Below are 19,839 nucleotides of genomic sequence, written 5' to 3'. Positions count from 1 at the left end.
TGTGTGCGCGTGCGCGCGCGCGCACGCATACTCATGGTGAGGGGTGGGGGTGGTATATGCACATGAGCGTAAGTACCTGAGGATACCAGAAAGTACTGGACAGTCTAGAGCTGGCATTCCAGGCAATTGTGAAGCACCTGTTGTGGGTATTGGGGACTAAGCTCTGGTTCTTCAGAAGAACAGTACCTGCTCTTATCTGATAAGCCATCTTCCAGCCCCAGATTGTCCTCATTTTTAAAGTGCCTTTTTTGTTGTTTTGTGTTTTTAGAATTTCTCTACAAATTCAAACATTTATCTGTTCATTATACCATTACAAAAAGAATTTCCCAAATCAGATGAATGAATGAATGAATGAATGATTCTTATGGATACAATCATGTGCCTCCCTAGTCTTGACAAAATTCTGATTCTTAATTAATTATTTGACATACAGAAATATTTTGATATACAGAAAGCCACAGCCTGAAGGGAATCTTTCATTCTCTGACCTTGACACACACACACACACACACACACACACACACACACACACACACACACACAACTTGTAGAAACTGAAACACATTAATAAAAGGCCGAAATTAAAGGCAGTACTTCTGGTTATTAATTTGTTTTTATGTCCATCTGTTATATAACTTTGGTCTTTTTCATAAAATAAGAATACATTTGTAAATAAAAGTAATGGGTTAGAAATTGGATTCAGATCTGGCACTTTACCTGATGGATGAAAAATGAATGACAGAGGCATTCGAAGCCATCGGATGCCCATCAGCAGGTCCTCTTGCTTCTTTTGGAGATTGGCTAATGATGGAGCGATGCTGGCAGCATTCTTCGCTGATGGATTAATTAGTGGATGCTGACACTGTTCTTTGAACAAGAAGGCAACATGTAAATCTAAGTGTGATCTTTCACCTTCCTGCTAATGATCAGCTAATTAGCGTCTCTGCTTGGTTTTTACTATCCATACAGAGGAGAGCCATGGGAGGGTGGAACTTCCAATACTGCCATGAGCTGGGACAGATGTTTGTACATACAACTGGAATTATTAAAAACAAGTTTGGGGATGGGGAAAATGATGAAAATATATTGTATGAAAAAATAACTTTTAAAAGCCGATGTAATTCAGCATAATAAAAAATAAAACTTTTTTTAAAATGTTCGAAACAAAGGCAAATTGTGAATGGATTCCACCCCTCTGCCCACCCTGCTTTCTGGAGCTTAAAGCCAGAAGGGAACCAAAACTAGATTTGGGTGTGCTTGCATCATTCACATATTAATTACCAGAACTTCAAATCATAGCACGAACTAATCTGATTCTTTGGGGCAAAAAAAACCAGAAAAGTTTCTAGGCATGACAAAAGGTGTCTGAGTGTGTGGAGGACCATCCCTCTTGGCATTCCTCACAGAACATCAAGTCTAAGCTGAAAGGGACGTTGTTGCTTGAGTTTTCCTGCCTGGCCCACAGTCAGGACAAATCTCTCTCACCTGCCAGTCCCACAGTCACTCAGACCCAACCAAGCAAACACAGAGACTTATATTGGTTACAAACTGTATGGCCGTGGCAGGCTTCTTGCTAACTGTTCTTGCAGCTTAAATTAATCCATTTCCATAAATCTATACCTTGCCACACGGCTCGTGGCTTACCGGCATCTTCACATGCTGTTTCTCATCATGGTGGCTGGCAGTGTCTCTCTCACTCAGCCTTCCACTTCCCAGCTTTATTCTCCTCCTTGTCCCGCCTACACTTCCTGCCTAGCCACTGGCCAATCAGTGTTTTATTTATGGACCAATCAGCAACACATTTGCCATACAGAACATCCCACAGCAGGACGTGGTAAAGTAAATGCTACTCAAGAAGCATGCTTTAGACACTCTTTTTTGTTTGTTTGTTTGTTTTTTATTTTATAATTTAATTTAATTTTACATATCAGCCACAGATTCCCCTGTCCTCCCTCCTCCCACCCCCCCGGCCCTCCCCTCGACCCACCCCCCATTCCCATCTCCTCCAGGGCAAGGACTCCCCTGGGGATTCAGCTCAGCCTGGTAGATTCAGTCCAGGCAGGTCCAGTCCCTGCTCCCTTCACCCAGGCTGGGATTTCTAGAAGTTTTTCTGCTACTAAGTTAGTCACCACGAGGTACTCCATCTCCTTTATCCTTCTGTTTCCAGCCTTATCCACCCCAGAGTTAGCATTCACCAAGCAAGCACATCAGGAACAAATAACAAGAAATATCCATAAATATTGATGGGGAGAACGTTTACCTCTAGCTATATGCAAATTATTCCGTGAGCTTTACAAATTACTATGTAGAGCCAGAGTTGCTTTTTTTGTTTTTTTGGTTTTTGGTTTTCTTTTTTTTTTTTGTTTTGTTTTTTTTTTGTTTTGTTTTGTTTTGGTTTTGTTTTGTTTTGTTTTGTTTTTTTGTCAGGTTTGGTGGCTAAAACACTTGCTCTGCAAGCATGGAGGCCTGAGTTCGTATCCCTCCACCCACCTAAACACACAAGGTGTGTCAGCTCACACCTGCAACCTTGCCATGGCAGAGGCAGAGACGGGAGGGTCCTGGGAACTCATTGGCCAACAAGAATCAGTGAGATCTGGGCTCAGTGAGAGACCCTGTCTCCAAAAGTAAGATGGAAAAGCAGTTAGGGAGACTCCTCCGTGTCAAAATCGGGCCTCCGCAATAATTCACACACTAACCCATACACCTAACATATACACACGTATCTGCCCTCCTACACACACAATAGATAAATAAATATCTTAAAAGCACATTAAAATGTTTTGGCAAGTTAACAGTCAACAAGTATCAGACTCTATGGTTTTAGGTTTTTTGAGGGGGAGGAATGTTTTTGTTTGTTCTCTTTTTTTGTTTTTCAGAGAGAAAGAAAAATTAGGAAGTTGGGTGGGTAGGAGAGGGAGGATCTGGAAGACTTTGGGAGAGGGAAAAGAATATGACCAAATTATGTTATATGAAATTCTCAAAAATAAATGAAAATGCTAAGTAAAATAAAACAGTCCTTACTATAGGAGTAGTTCAGTTTCTCAGTTGAAAAGCCCATCTCTGATCCTGGGTTTCCAATACACACATCAACACAAGGAATTTGTCTGGCCTGTGTTCCATTGTAGCCTGGCACTGTAGCAGTTGGTTTATCTGATCAATATCTACAACATGGTTTTTTTGTTCTTAAATAAGCCACAGTTTCCTTAGCAAACGACATGGACAACTGTGCCAATTAAATACCCTAAACATAATGCTAGCTGGTAGTAATCATTTCCTAAGTGCCAGCAAATATTAGCATCTGTTGATCTTCTTCAAAAGAAAGCAATTTAAAAACGCACACAACCTCGTCCTCTGATAATGATTTCAAGAGGCATAAAGCCACATCGGAGATGGGGGGCAGATCCTTCCTGAAAGCTGAAGGCACAGCCCCTTGTGCCTGCACTCTGGAGAATGCTATGAAGCTAATAAAATAGAATCTGAAAATCAGAAAGTAGAGACTGGGGACCTGGTTAAAGTGCTTGCCAATAGTTGAAGGCCGGAGCCCAGTTCCCCAGAGTCCATGTAAATGCTGGTGATTGTGGCTGCCACCTGTCATTCCAGCCTTAGAAAGAAAAGATGGAATCCACAGAACAAGCTGGCCAAGAAGGTCAGCCATTCAGCTGGGTTGACTATCAGCTGGATTGATGGACCTTGCCTCAATGAATCAGAGCTATTGAGGATGACTCCTGATATCCCGCCACTCCCATGCACACTCACTCCCACACACATGTGCCCATGTATGTACAGATATGTACACACATACACAGACACAGACACAGACACACACACACACACACACACACACACATACACACACACACACACACACACGCAAGCCACAGAAGAGATGCCTGGCTGGCTATTCAGCACTTTGCAGCCCCACTTGTGAAAGAAGCCATCCAATGAGAGCCTTTGCTTACGGGAGTTACAAGAGTGATGGGGTGCAACGGAATTCTCTTTTCACCATATGAAAAGCTAAACCGATCATATTTGAAAATAAGTAGTTTTCCTGAAGGCCCTGCCTTTCTGTGCTGCATTCTTCCTATCAGAACCTCTGAAATCATTTTGCTCTGGGGGAGAGAGCAGATTGTAGTACAGTGGGCAAAAAGCCAAACGTCCATGGCAACTTAGCATTTTTCCACTTTCTTTACACGTTCAATTGAGACCGCCATAAAATTATAAATGAAAGGACACATTATGACCACTTTCTTTAAAGGGGAAAAAGGAGGGGGTGGAGGGGAAGGGAGGGGTGGTCTTGCCTGTGTGGGTCTTCTCTGCAGAAGGCTAGCAAGTTTTCTCTGCCAACCTCAGCACACCTTCAGAATGGAAAAGTTGCGGCTCCCTTGACTGTGAGACATTGCTAAGTAGAGACCTGGAAGCATGGGCTATGTTCGTGTCTGTAGAGGCTGAGGTCAGTGCTTCTTGGCACGTTCATCTCCCCATCTCCACTTTCATGTCTTCCCTCCTGCAACGGGAGGGTGAGGTGTTCACTCCTGTTGACACTGTGAGTACACCGAGACTACAACATCTGTTTTGAAGAAATTTACAAGCACACACACACATATGCATGCATACACATGTGTGTTTCTGTGTGTGCCTCTGTGTGTGTGTGTGTTAAGATTTCTTAGACACTAGTTGCTCCTTAGAGACTCATATTTTGAAGATTTAACTGTAAATGATTCAGAACCTGTAGCTGGAAGTTTTCCTGTGCCCCACCCGGTCTGCAGCTGCTAAGACCCAAGTAAACACACAGAGGCTTATATTAATTAAAACTGCTCAACCATTAGCTCAGGCTTCCTATTGACTAGCTCTTACACTTAAACTCAGCACATTTCTGTTCATCTATATGTTGCCATGTTTTCTGTGGCTTTACTTGTGTGCCATTACATTTTCTGTGGCTCTACCCATGTTCCATTACATGCTGCTCCCCAGATGGCAGGTTGGTGTCCCCCCACCCTTGCCATAGGCCAAACGATTTTATTTATCAACCAATCAGAGCAACACATATTTACAGCATACAGAAAGGTATTCCCTCATCAAGAACCCTATGTATTAAATTTCCTTTAACAGGAACACTGGGTTTTTTAAATTAATGGTAAAAGTGCTCTAGGCTTTTTTTCAAACCTAGAATGTGTGCATGTGGGTGTATATCAAAGAATGACCAACTTGGCTGAGAGATGTCACCTGCCTGTTCATTACAATTGGGTCTCATCAGCAGCTAAAGCAGGCTGAAGCTGTGGACATGTCAAGTCCTACTCGGTAGCTGTCTTTTCTTTTTAAGATGAAACTAAACAACATCCACAGAAGAGCATACATCACTCACCAAGTTAAATGGGTTTGAAGGGGCCCTTGAAAACAGAATAAGGCACAATTTTTTTCCCCTGAAAATAAGCTCAATTAGGAATCCTATAACATTTGATGATAAATAGCACAAGGGTCAAGACTTGAGAATTCGGAGAGTATTTCTGTGTTGTATTGAATGCCAATTCTGAATAAGATACCCATAGGAACAAAAGCCACTGGACATGTTGACATCAGACCGGATCATTCCAGCCACCTGTTTTCTAATTTTAAGCTACTGTTTGGTTTGGCTTTCTGAACACAGAGTGAACCAGATGGAAAACCATATTTCATAAGTCTTATTTCTGTCTCTGTAATAAAATACCTTATCAAAATCAATTTAAGAAAAGAAAAGGTTTGTTTGGCTTATAGTTGCAGAGTTTTTCGCCCATATTCAACTGATTCCATTTGTTGTTGTTGGTGGTGGTGGTGGTGGTGTGGCAGTGGTGATGGTAGTGGTAGTGGTGTGGTGGTGGTGGTGGTGGTGATGGTGGTGATGATGGTGGTGGTGGTGTGGTGATGGTGGTGGTATTGTGTGGTGGTGGTGGTGGTGGTGGTGGTGGTGGTGGTGGTGGTGGTGGTATTGTGTGGTGGTGGTGGTGATGATGGTGGTGGTGGTGGTGATGGTGGTGGTGGTGGTGGTGTGGTGATGGTGGTGGTGGTGGTAGTGGTGGTGTGGTGATGGTGGTGGTATTGTGTGGTGGTGGTGGTGGTGGTGGTGGTAGTGTGGTGATGGTGGTGGTATTGTGTGGTGGTGGTGGTGGTGGTGGTGGTGGTGGTGGTGGTGGTAGTGTGGTGATGGTGGTGGTATTGTGTGGTGGTAGTGTGGTGATGGTGGTAGTGTGGTGATGGTGGTGGTATTGTGTGGTGTTGGCAGTGGCGGCAGCAGCAGTGGCAGCGGCAGCTCTTGGGAGTGCTGGGATCCCAACTGTGCTGGGATCCCAGGTGCATACCATGACACCTGACCCATTGCTTGGAAACCTGTGACAAAGTCAAGCACCACTGTGGGAAATCAGTAGTAAAGCAAAGCTGCTTGCCTCATGCAAACCAGGAAGCAAAGAAAACCAGGAAGGGGCCAGAATCCAAATGTCGTGTTCCAGGGCATGCCCCGGTGATCTAACTTGCTTGTACTAGGTTCCACCTCCTAAAAGTCACGTTACCTCCCAGTCACAACACAGGCTAGCAATGAAGCCTTCAGTGTGTGGGGCTTTGAGGGCCACTCAGGCTCCAAACAACACAATGGTAGGACCAAGCCAAGTGAACAAGAGGCCAGCGCTCTCCCCAACTGCCACGTCAGATCATCTGATCACTAGGGACAGGGTCACAGACACGATTGTGAGCATGGTTCACTTTCTAGTGAATGTGTCACATGTCCAAGGCCTCAGAAATCACCACTGGACTCGTGTCTGCCCATCATCCAGCCAGCTCTCACTGTGCTGTACCACATGAACGATCTCCGTGAACTGTAGTGGGCTATCACCACACAAGCTGGGATGCTAGTGTCTTTTCTGTTGCTATGACGACATACTCGGACAGACAGCACTTAGAGCGGTGGTTCTCAACCTCCAGCTGCTGCGACCCCTGGATACAGTTCCTCAGGTTGTGGTGACCCCTCCCTCAACCACAAAATTATTTACATTGCTGCTTCATAACTGTAATTTTGCTACTGTTATGAATCATAATGTAAATTCCTGGGTTTTCCAAGGGTCTCAGATGACCCTGTAAAAGAGAGCTTGTACCTTGTCTACACTTTCTCACAAACACACCCTCTCAAAAGCTTGGCAGGGCCTACAGAAGGGGAGGCAGACAAACTTGAGAACAAGGTGCCTTGTAAGGATAATATTCCCTCTAAATCTACTTGAAGCATGTCATGGATACACGGTTGAATGACTGAATGAGCCAGTCAATGAGTTAATATATACTAGAGGTTGCTTTGCAGAAAATTTGCAAAGATGAATGAAAAATTAAAGACTGGGACAGGAATTTTGCAAATGTCCTCCACCTCCAATAGTCTACTGGCCCCTGATTCCACTTCCTCCACATAAAAACCACTAGGATTTGGTAAACAAGAAGAATAGCAACTCAGCATCAAGACTTCACAAGGAATACAAACTAAAGGTGCCTTTGCTCCAGCTGGCTTTGGATTTTAACCCTTCTGGAGGTTCTCCATTCTTCAGAGCTCCTGGAAATTTTCAGAGGAATAACTTAGTGGGAATTGGTAGACCAGAACAACTCAGAAACACAGATGTCGGATGACCACCTTTGGTCCTCTCGGGAAGCCCTGGAAATTAAAGAAAGTGTTGCCAACCAAGGCAGAAAACAGAACAGACATCAGAAATGCTCAGTTCCAACACAGTTACCTCAGACATTTCTAAGGTGACTTCAAGAGCATGAAGAAATAGCGAAGCCAGCAAGATGGCTCATGGTGTAAAGATAGTCTGCACAAACCTAGCATCACGAGTTGGATCTGCAGAATCCATGTAAAGATGGACAGAGAGAATTGACTCTATAAAGTGATCCTCTGCCTTCAACATCACCTTGCCATGCATCTACACACACATACACACATCACTCACATACACACTCTAATAAGAGATACATATCTGTGATGCAAGCAGACTCCCTTTTCCCCTAAACAATCAAGAGGGAAGACTTTTTCCCTTGCCAGGCTTCTCTTCCTGCACCTGGAAATGGAGGAGAAAGATAGTTGACTTTTCCTAAGTCTGCAACAGGTTGAAACAAGAACAAAAGCATGTAGCCACCATGGGTACCGGTATACCTTGATTCTGTGCAAATCTGAGACCCATCCTTTATCCTAACAAATTGGAGTGCTTTTTCCTTGCATGTCCCCACCCCTATTTGGCTAGCAAAGACCCGAACTCCACATCCTTGTCTGTAAAAGCAAATGGCAAACAAAATAAAAGCATTACACTTTCAGACACATAAGACACTCATATGGAGAATGCTGGCTCTTCCTTCTAACTCAGCCCTCCCCTGTACTGACTGTAAGACACAGAGTCTGCTTTTTTAATGAACTTTGTGAGGAACATTGAAATAATTATATATATATATATATATATATATATATATATATATATATAAATAAAATGAGGCTTATCTTTTCATATATAAAGAGTACATATATTTAAATGTGTATGTGTCTGTATGAGTGCATGTCTCATGTGGAACGGGTACACATGGGGACCAGAAGACAGTGTCAGATTCCCTCAAGTCACAGAGGGTTGTGAGTGGCCAGACAGAGGTGCTGGCACCCAAACTCAGATCCTCTGAAAGAACAAATAGTGCTCTTAACCACTTGTCTCTCTCCAGCTTCCCAAAAGCACATGTTCTAACACATTAGCAAGCAGAAACTCAGGAGATAATCAGATCAAATACATAGAGTTAATATCTATAATAAATCATGCAAGGAAGAGCAGCCACTGAGCACTAAGGGATTTCTGGCTATGTACTCTGTATTTCCCCAGAAGGGCCAAGTAAAGGAGGTGGGGAATCTCAGCTGGTGTTTGACTGACATCTGTGGGGACTTAAAGCCCTCCCCCCACCAGCCCAGGACCCGGTGTTATTCCTCTGTCCTTTGATATGGGACCTGCACCTCAGTCAGTTATGTTAAATAAAAACAGTCCAGGCAGAATTGGAGTTGAGGGTCATGGGCGAGGCTGGCAGGGGTTCTTTCTTCTTGGGGTTTGATACGACATTCTTTCAATTATTTCTTGCCAACAGCAGCTGGGAGGAGGAGGAAAGCAGGCAGGAGGGGATGTCGGGGACCTGCGGAAATCACCTTTCCTTGCTTCCCTTTGCAAGGCTGTCCCAGAGTTACCTAGTCACATGGGAGATTTGCACCTGCCCCCGCTGATGGGATTGGTTACTCTCCCACTGTTCACTTCCTCCTCTTCCGGTTTCAACCTCTGCACCTCTAGTCTCCTGTGGCTTCACAGCTAAGCACCCTGACTCAGGAAGAGAGAAAGGGTACTCACTAATGATGAGCAGCCAGCCCTGCCTCTGTAGACCCCAACTCCCCAAATACACAAACACAGCAGCTGCCTAGCACACATATTATTTGTAAACCTAAAGGCACAGAGTGACTTCAAAGCAGCCATGGCATATGCCTCTCTCTGCTGATAGAAAGCATCCAGAGGCATTAGCAGAAAGGATTTCATAACATATGATCTCAAAATGGATTGGATTGATTTATTTTCAATGTACCATCTCTTCTGTGGTTCTCTGGGGGTCAAACAGTAACATAAGCCCAAACCTGGGACTTCAGCTGTCTTTACAGCAAAGGAAGAAACCCATTCCCTCACCAATCTACCGATACAGCCACCCACTCTTTTCTGGGGTGCAGGGGCACATATTGAAACAAGGTTTCTCTGTGTAACAGTCCTGGCTGTCCTGGGACTAGCTTTGTAGACCAAACTGGCCTCGAATTCACAGTAATCCATCTGCCTCTGCCTCCCAAATTCTTGGATTAAAGGTGTGTGATACTGCCCGCTACCCACTCTTATATGAGTGTGCAAATGTATGGGAGTGTGCACATGTGTCGTAGTATGGATACTTCATGCAGAGGTAAACAAGGACTGTCTACCTCAGTCTTCTAAATCTTGCTTTTTAAAAACATTTTTATTTTGATGTGATTTCACACTTGTAGAAACCAAGGACTGTAGCAGGAAGAATTCTCATACACTTTTCTATTATTAAATTTAGTCTTCGGCAATTTTATGATGAGGCAGGGCCTCTCACAGAAGCAGGGGCTCAATGATTCGGCTAGCCTGGGTGGCCAGTTCTGTCCGCAACTCGCCGGGGCTGGACTTACAGGTGAATGACACTGCTGCACTCTGTCCTGTTTCGTTTTTCAAACACGGATGCTGGACACCAAACTCAGGTCCTCACGCCTGCAGGGCAAGCACTTTACCCATGAGCCCTCTCTCCAGCCCCAACTCCCTCTTATTTACAACTACACAGTGGTTTGTTTTGACAGGCAGCTGACCAGCCTCTGCAGCATGGAATCCCAGGCTGGTCCCTCAGTTCTCACAAGGCATGAACACTGCTACTCTGAACCCCAAGGCTGGGCAACACCCCAAGAAAAGCACTGCACTTTTAAAAGGTTTGTTTGTTTATAGTTGTTTGTTTGTTTGTCTTTCTGATTCTGGTAGTGAGCCCACTTTGGAACAGTTTGGGGTCATGCATTCCTGTACTTATGATTTTCCTAGGATGGACCCCCTCGATGTCAGTCAATTTCATGTTGTTTCAAGGTCATAGATCATATCCCTAATCCCAGCCAGTTGTCTCACCAACTTGCGTCATTAGAAGCCCGGGGCAAGAAAATATAGATGGTCCAACACAGTCATGGCTCCTATCTGAGAAAAACAAGTAGAAGGACATGTCCTGGAGGGAGCAGAATGCCATCGGGGCAGACATGATTGCGGGCACCAAATTAGCTCAGCCTCCCAGCCAGGGGCTAATCGAAGCCAGACCTTGCATAATGCCTGGCCGTGGGTGCATCATAGCTACGATTAAAACGAACAGAGACAATTCATCCTGATTCCAGAAGCTTTCTTTGTAACATGGCAAGTCCTTAGTGATTATATCAGTCACCAAGACATGCAGAATGAGCAGGTAAAGACAATTTGGGTTAATTGCCTTTGAAAGGCTAAAAAGGTTTTTCAATATATCCATAGGGCTAAGCCTGGGATGTGCACCATGTGCCACTTGCCTTGATACCAACCACCTCCATGTCATCTCTGCTGAAACATGCTAGTGAAACCTGAGGTTTCATTCAGGCAAAGTCACTGTGTAGTATTTCACGTTTAAACTCTTCTGCAATTGTGGTTGTCTATGTTCATTTTTACGTGCACTGGTGTGTGGTATGTGTGCACACATGTACGTGGAGGCTAGGGGACAAGCTTGGGTCTTGTCCCTTAGGTACCATCCACTGCTTTTAAAACAGTGTCTCTCACTGCCTTGGAGCCTGTCTTGTAGGCTAGAAAGGCAGGCCAGCAAGTCCCAGGGGTCAGCCTGTGTTCAGCCTGTGGGGAGTAACAAGTTTGTGCCATCATTCCTGGCCTTTTTTAATAAGGTGTGAATCAAACACAAGAGATTAAAAAAAAAGTGCTTTCTCCTCAGCAGAAGGGTTGTAAATAGGATTTTTCTCTAAATACAGAAAAGATGAATCAATTTTGCATTTAAATATTATGTGTATGTTTAGGTCAGTAACTCAAATATCTAAACATGCCAATATTTGATTCATTGACCTATTAAATCAATCATTGATCAAAATCCCATTCCCTTCCCACTTCTAACTAAAAGAACATTAACCCAATCTGCCTCGAACCCTAGGAAAATCAGGAAAGCAGATGGAGTCCAGAACAAGACTCGGGTGCCTCTTTACCAATGGAGTCTTTAATGGAACAGCATGGCAAGCAAGACAGAGTGTCTGGAAATAAGAGGGAGAGCTCTCCTAAGATTTGCAGAGTAATTTGTCTTTGAATTTGCCATTTGAGTTTTTAAAATCAAAGACCATATCCCAGACTGCTATGGTTACTTTTTATTATCAACTTAACCATCAGTCATTGAGAGTCTCAGCCAGAGACCATCTCGAGCAGGCTGCCCTGTGGGCATGTCTGTGAGGGACTGTCATATCTTCACTGATGTGGGAAGAATCCGCCTGCTAGTGGGTGCCACCATTGCTGGTATGAGACTCTAGACCGTATAAGAGTAGAAAAACCTAGCTGGATCCAAGCAAGCACGCATTCATTCTCTCTGCCCTTGACTGAGGAGGACCAGCAGCTTCCAGTTTCTTCTTTGACTTCTCCACAATGATGGGCTATAGCCTGGAGTTAGGAGCTAAATAAACTGTTTGTCCCCTAAATTGCTCTTTGTCGGGGTGTTTTATCGTAGTTACTGGACAGGAAAGTAGGACACAGACCCACTGAGCTCTGTAGGTAAACTGTACCGTAGGGTGAACGGGTGGGCAGGAGGCTATTATTTTTCAGTTTCCTTTGGATCTGGAGACAACCGTCCTGGTAACACTGGCTAGGACAACATATCCTCTGTAGCTATAGTGTAAGGAATTGTTAAAATTAGGGCTGTGTGTTGGGCTTTCTCAGAATACCACCTTCATAAATTTAAAATAAGTAGGCTATCTGTAGGACCAAGGACAACTTTTTATCAAACTAATTGTTATGAAAATACGTTTTCTGCTCATATAATTAGTTAACGAAGATATCTGATATGTAAATAAGACTCTCAGTTCAAGTATTTTTAACAATGTAAGGCCCCAAATCAGCTTATACACAGGGTGTGCTAGCCAGAGTCCTTCCTAAGCTTAGGAGAATGCTTCCCTTCTCTTGTTTAGAGACAGAATTATATTTCTTAACTCAATTCCCCTGCTGCCACCCTAAAATGGATGTGGTGAACAATGTTCTGCCCCTGCTGTGAGGCAATCTAAACAGGCTGACAATTTCTTACACACAGAGACAGGAAAAAAATTATAATGGTACTCCATGTCTCTGGATAAAGATGGTCGGTGTTGATTTTTATCTGTGATATAATCGGTTTGAAAATCCTAGGTCCTGCTTCATTTGAATGGAGCAGTGGGAATATGGATCTTAAAATCTTGTCAATGAGTAACTTCTTTTCTATCATTTTCAACTGAGGAAAGATTAACAGGATGGGGATTATAGGCTGGAGGGAGTCATTTTGCATGTCATCTGAAAGAATTAGCAATCCAATTCTTTAAAGACTGTCCTCCCCGCCCCCACTTATTTGTGTATTTATTTTTGTCTGTGTGGAGGAAATCAGAGAACAGCTTGCAGTAGCTGGTTCTCTCCTTCTATTATGTGGGGTCCCAGGAATCAAACTGAGGTCACCAGACTTGGTGCCACTGAGCCATCTCTCCAACTGTAGCAACATGATTCTTTTTGTATGGGGTGAGCCACGGAAGTGTCTCCAGTAGAATTATTTCCTCCACGATGTCCTTTTGATTTGGTCTATTGCTGCCCCACTTCCCATCCCACCGGCGGCACCCTCTTTCCCTGGTGGCAAGGTGGCCCACCTCTCTTTATGCTCCTCTAGCACGGTATGCTAACTTCCATCTTGTCTTTCTCTGTTACTACCAGCTTATTTTCTTCCTTTGAGAGTGGCTAGACCCGGGTCAGTTAAGATCAGGCAAAACAGCATCCTATGGAGTCCCACTTTTGGACTTGGTGACATAACAGTCATGTTCAAAGCTCAGGCTTGCCATGCAATCAGCTTAAGAAAAAAAAAGAAGGAAGGGAGGGAGGAAGAGAAGGAGGGAGGGAGGGAGGAAGGGAAGGAAACCCATTTTTCATAATGTTTTAAGTAAGCCTCTGATCTTGTGTTGGGCTTCATTCACAGCTGTCCTGGGGGCCACGCCGCCCACAGGCCACGGGATCGGTGTGCAGGGTCCTTAGGTTTGCTGAGTTTGTCTGCCTGCAGCTTCTGCTGTAGTGCAGAGGGCAAGGGACTTCAGAGCCATCACACTCCGGATCCAGGTCACCAGCAAAGGAACTGCATACTCTGTTTACATGAATGGCTCCATCAGACCTTGGAACGTCCTGCCTCCTACGGACTCCTCTTTCTGGCTTAATGTTTCCATTTAGTGTCTTTATTTTTAAAAAGAGGGTTGGGGGAGGCAATGATTTTCTTCCTTCCTTGACTCCTGGAAGAAAGGTACAGAAAAAGAAAATCCAGGGAGGACCCATGTCCCTTCTCCTTCCTCCTCCTCTCCCCATCCACGGGCAAAATCTAATAAAGATGATTAAATTACATGTCTTTTCCTCCCATTGAAATCCACTGCATACTATTCAAATATTAGAACTCAGGAAATAAGGCTGGACAAGGTCCCTCATGAAACCTTAGAAGGCAGTGGAGGGTCGGAGCTAGAGGGCTGCCTGGCTGGGCGGCTCTAATTAAGAAATCACCCTGCTGAGAAGAACTTAATCTAAATAAAATATAAAAAAGGATCCGGTGAAAACCATTACCTCCCTGCCCCACCTCCCCACGTGCTTCATGGCCGGAGACCCCTTTCCTAGTGAGTTCCAGGAACTGTCATGCTGCAGTTCTGGGGGACCTCTGCATAATGCAGCAGAAAGGCACAGTCCACCAAGGAGCTGGGTCATCATTCACATGGATGTTGGTTGCTTGGCCAGATGTTCCTAGAGCCAGAGGTGAGGTGAGCTCATGTTGTTTGCTTTTGAATTAGGGTATGGGATGTGATTTTGATTAAAGATTGATTCATGGTCTGCTCAGACCTTCTCGTTTTAACATAGTAAAGTGTCAGGCCATGTAGCTGGAAGTTTTCCTGTGTCCCGCCTAGTCCTGCAACCGCTCAGACCCAAGTAAACATACAGAGGCTTATATTAGTTACAAACTTGATGGCCTATGGCTCAAGCTTCTTGCTAGCTAGCTCTTAAGACTTAAACTAATCCATTTCTATTCATCTATGTTTTGCCATGTGTTCCATGGCTTACTGATCTACTGGCATGTTGTTCCTTGGGCGGCAGGCTGCATCTCCTTCCCTCTCCTTTCTCTCTTGGATTTTCCCGCCTGGCTCCATCCTGCCCTGCCATAGGCCAATGTGTCTTTATTTATCAACCAATCAGAGAAACACATGTTCACAGCATACAGAAAGACATCCTACAACAAGGCCATCACCTCTCTGTGGGCTGACAGAGTGCATGCATGCCTATCAGCTGCTTTTATTCTTAACTACACATATATGTGTGTATGTGTGTGTGTGTATACACACACATATATACATATATGTATATACATATATGTAGTAAAGAATATATATATAAAGAATATTTGTGTGTGTGTGTGTGTGTGTGTGTGTGTGTGTGTGTGTGTGTGTGTTCTTATCCACTGTCAAAGAAACTTCTCTTTGTATTGGCTACTATTTGATGGAGCAGTCACTTTAAAGCAAAGATGCAACCTGTTGTATTGGTCTCAGGTCAGCTTCCGTGGACTCATTAGAACTGTACCCTGTATTGAGTCAGCCCCAGATATCAGATCCACCTCAGCTTTGGATCATCTCTCTGACAGTCTAAAACAGCAGTTCTCAACCTGGTTGAACAACATTGCCACAGGGTCGCCTAAGACCATCAGAAAATGCAGATATTTACATTACAGTGCATAACAGTAGCAAAATTACAGTTATGAAGTAGCAACAAAAAGTAATTTTGTGGTTGGGGGGGGGGGTCACCACAACATGAGACACTGTATGAAAGGGTCGCAGCACTAGGAAGGTTGAGAACCGCTGTTCTAAAACATTTCTTGTAGCTGCATTTTCACCAACTGGCCAAAAAAGTACATCTCCTGTTCTCACCTCACCTGTCACCACCATCAACACCATGAGTGTCTTAGTCTCTGTTATACTTTTGTGACCCTCTGTGGATCACCACGACTGCCCACAGTGATGATCCCCTAACCTACTGAAACCTGTTGAGGAGAGTTGCTGGAGAGAAAACTTGCCGGACAAGCACAAAGACCTGACCTGGACCCCAAAAGGGCAGGCATGGTAGTGCACACTTGGAATCCCAGGACTGAGAATGTGGGAACCGGTAGATGTAACTAGCCATCAAGCCTTGCCTACTTGTTGAGTTCCAAGACCATGAAAGATGCTGTCTCAAAAGAAAAGATGAACAGCTCCTGGCTTTTGAAATATCATGTTCTTTCTTTTCTCCTGCTGCTTTGAAAAACCTTCTACTTGTCCTGGTGATGACCCACACAGCCTCTTTGTAATCCCAATGCTCCAATCTGATGCTCCAGTATGGTACAGTGATACTAATTTTCCCCTAGGCCAGAGGCAGATGAACCTTCTCTGGAAGGGCCAAGTAGTAAATATTTCAGGCTTTTGAGACATACAGTCTCTATGGCAACTGTTCAATGTAGCCATTTTAGCTGAAGTAGTCACAAACAATGGCTTGACCTATTTGAGCTGCTTAGAAAGAATGCCAGAGACATAAACAGTATAAATCACTTCCTCACACCTCTGGTGGCTGAGTGGTCCAAAAGCAAGGAGTCAGCAGATGCTATTCCTGATAATGACCTGAGTTCTCCCATGTGTTAGCTTCTATGTCCTCACATTGCAGAAGGGAAGAGTCAACTTTTGAGGGTTTCTTGTAAGTCCACTAACACCATTCATGAGGGCCCCATCCTCTTCTAATAAGCTCTGGTAGCACACACACACACACACACACACACACACACACACACACACACACACACACAGATACCAGCACAGCACATTGGTAATTATGTATCCACATATGAATGGCCACTATTCTTACAATAGCAAACAGGACAAAAGTAGATGTGGCTGTTGTCCTATATCGCTTGATAGGAACTAAAGTTTAAATTTCCTTTTATTTCATGTGTCACAAAATATTATTCTTCTCTTGTTTTTTGTCCAAACATTAATAAATAAATATAAATATAAAACCCAGCTCTTTATCCTTAGGTTATACAAAAATAGATGGGTAAAGGAGGATTTAAACACCCTGCCTACCTCTGCACACAATGGTACCCACTCCTGGGTACCCTTTCCACTGAGGAAAGGTCACAAAGGTATCCCTTACTCCTGATGTAGTTTTATTATATACCCCCTCAAAGGCAAATCACTTTTGAGCTCCACTATTCAGCATTGACAGATACATAAAGTGAGTGACTATATAAATAATTAATTGACTTTTAGACCCAAAATATTTTCTAAGACAAAGACTATTAACATGAGCTTGGAGACACTGAGGAAGCCTTCATCTGTCACCACAATTAGGGACATTATACCTGAGGTGGTTAGCCTTCCAAGACTACAGATCAAGTCTGGGTTTTCTACAAATCCCAGAGAAAGTGTCAAACCCTTCTAGAGCAATTCATTCCCAGGATAGTCAGAAAATAATTCTTTTAATCACTCTTTTTTTTCAGCCCTAGGAATCGAATCTAGGATCTCATGAATGCTGGGCAAGCATTCTATCTTTACCCTATACTCTCTACTCTACTTTTCTTTTTCAGAATGTTGAGACAATTTTGATAAGTTGACAAGGCTGGACTTGAACTTGTTATCCTTATGCTTCAACTCAACTTAAGCCGCTGGGATTACAAGCCTATGCCAGCAGGCCAGCAAAACTGAGATTTCCTTAGCATTCCCTGAGCTTAGGGACTCACAGCTTCTTCTCCTCTCTTCAACACTCCGTCTTAAACCCCATGGAAGAGGCAGCTTCTGATGCAGCCCCAGGATCTCCTGGTACCCGAGCCCTAGGAGAATGCAATTGGAGTGTGAGCTGGATAGAATGGCTCTCCTCTAAGCAAAGCAACACACACAGAGATGATCAAGCTGCTACTTTCAAAATCAGTTTACATAACTATAAATTTTACATGTATTATATAGTTATTGGTGTGTGTGTGTGTGTCACACACATGCCACAGCACATAATTGCACTAGAGTGCATGTGTGAAGGTCAGAGGGAAACTTGTAAGAGTTAATTCTCTTTCCATCGTGTGGGTCCCAGAAGTCGAACTCAGAACCTCAGGCATGGCAGCCAGTACTGCTACCTGCTGAGCCAGTTTATTTTATTTATTTATGTATTTATTTATTTATTTATTTATTTATTTATTTATTTATTTATTTATTTATTTATTTCATTTAGTTACCAACTTCTCTCAACCGCCTTCTCAGAGTTCCTTTTCCATGAAGCAAGCTATAGTGTTGAGACCCACACGCAGGAACCAAGGGTGGCTCGAACCAGCAGGTCAGTGAGACAGCAAGACCCACAGACCAAAACTATCAGAACTAGCTGGGCGGTGGTGGCGCACACCTTTAATCCCAGCACTCGGGAGGCAGAGCCAGGTGGATCTTTGTGAGTTCGAGGCCAGCCTGGTCTCCAAAGCGAGTTCCAGGAAAGGCGCAAAGCTACACAGAGAAACCCTGTCTCGAAAAAACAAACAAACAAACAAACAAAAACTATCAAAACTGCACCCTCTCAACAGCCACATGGATGAGCTGAGAAGTGTATCTTTCTGTAGTTGAGGCCTCAAATGGAACTAGAGACCCTAGATCCTGACTTCAGCCTTCTTGTAAATCTTGTCACAGAGGACCAAGGAAGCCCAGGTCAGACTCCTTTCTTACAGAAGCCATCCATGATTACAGATATGAGCCCAAGCCTCGAAACTTGGGGTAACTTGTTACACAATAAGAAACTTGGGGTAACTTGTTACACAATAACAGATCGCTGATACGGCTTGTGTAAGGATAACTAGATATCTAGTCACTCACTTTCCAACAAAGTGTCAAGTTCCACTTGGACAGAGGCAACACTTTCGTATCTCTCACAGTAACAAATTGGCCCTGTATCCATGATAACTAATGTCTATGAGAATCAGATTCAATTATTTTAAATAACAGTAATTTTTAAAAAATATTTATTCACAGTAGGGTAAAGTAGTAGTTACTGAAGACAGAAAGGGGCTTTTTTATTGTGAGGAAGGAAAAATAATAATTGGATTTAATCTTGGTTGTGCTCTCTTTATGTTTCAAGAACTTATAGGAAACTTCCACTCACAAAAGACTTCAAAGTCCAACTCTGTATTGTACTGAAGACATCTTTGGCCCGCCCCTTTTGGAACAAATACGTAGATTTGCCTAGCTGAGGGGTCTAATTATTTGAACCATTCTCACGAATGTTCCTCCTTCCACATTTTACATGAGCAGAAGGGAGCATAAGAAATATAAGAGAGGGGGGGAATATAAACAGAAAGGATTGTGCAAAAATCAAAAATAATAGAGACTATCCAGATCGAAACTGACAGAGCAGAAGAAAAGGACCTGGTCAGACCTCCAACTCCGGGCCAGCAGCATGGCTTAGTGAGGAAGAATGCTTGCCGCACAAGGCTGAAGACCTGAGTTCAAGTCCCAGATCCCATAGTAGAAGAAGAGAACCAACTCCCAAAAGTTGTTCTTTGACGTCCACATGTGCACATGTACACACACACACACAAAAAAAATAATAATAATAATAATTTTCCAAAATTTAAATCAAATATCCAGACCAGCAAAGAAATGACTCAGAAGACACAGTCTAATTTTGCTGTCTAGTCATTAACATTTTGACAAGGAGTTTGGCATTTATCAGAACAGAAAGAAGAAAAACAGAAACTGTCTTCCAAAGGACCCAACACTCTTGGAATTCTATGACCTAATTCTGTCTAACATTGTTGTAGGGGGACTGACTCTGTCTGATTCTCATGACATCCAAGCCCCTGTTTTCTCAGTGGTGTGTGCCACACCACTATCAGACACCAGGAAGAACACAGGATGTGGGAAAACAGCCTAGCGACTGTGCATGGAAAAAGTATTTTTCAATCAGTATAGAGTCCCACTGTCTCACTGGCTGCTTATCTCATGGTGAAGTCAACTTTTCATTA

At 43.6% G+C, this 19,839-nt stretch overlaps 1 long non-coding RNA gene across 2 annotated transcripts in view; it reads right to left on the bottom strand.

Moving 5' to 3' along the window:
• LOC128122224 (uncharacterized) overlaps positions 1-19,839 on the bottom strand; it is a 133,029-nt gene that overhangs the window by 41,754 nt on the left and 71,436 nt on the right. For both annotated transcript variants that reach the window (XR_008222363.1, XR_008222362.1), the window contains one exon: positions 718-867. This is a non-coding gene — a long non-coding RNA (uncharacterized LOC128122224). The remainder of the gene's footprint in view (positions 1-717; positions 868-19,839) is intronic.

The sequence above is a fragment of the Peromyscus californicus genome, unplaced genomic scaffold (genome assembly GCF_007827085.1).
Source record: "Peromyscus californicus insignis strain IS unplaced genomic scaffold, ASM782708v3 Scaffold_3__1_contigs__length_106647218, whole genome shotgun sequence".
In the NCBI taxonomy this organism is placed as follows: Eukaryota; Metazoa; Chordata; class Mammalia; order Rodentia; family Cricetidae; genus Peromyscus; species Peromyscus californicus.
This window is presented reverse-complemented; position numbering and strand designations above follow the sequence as displayed.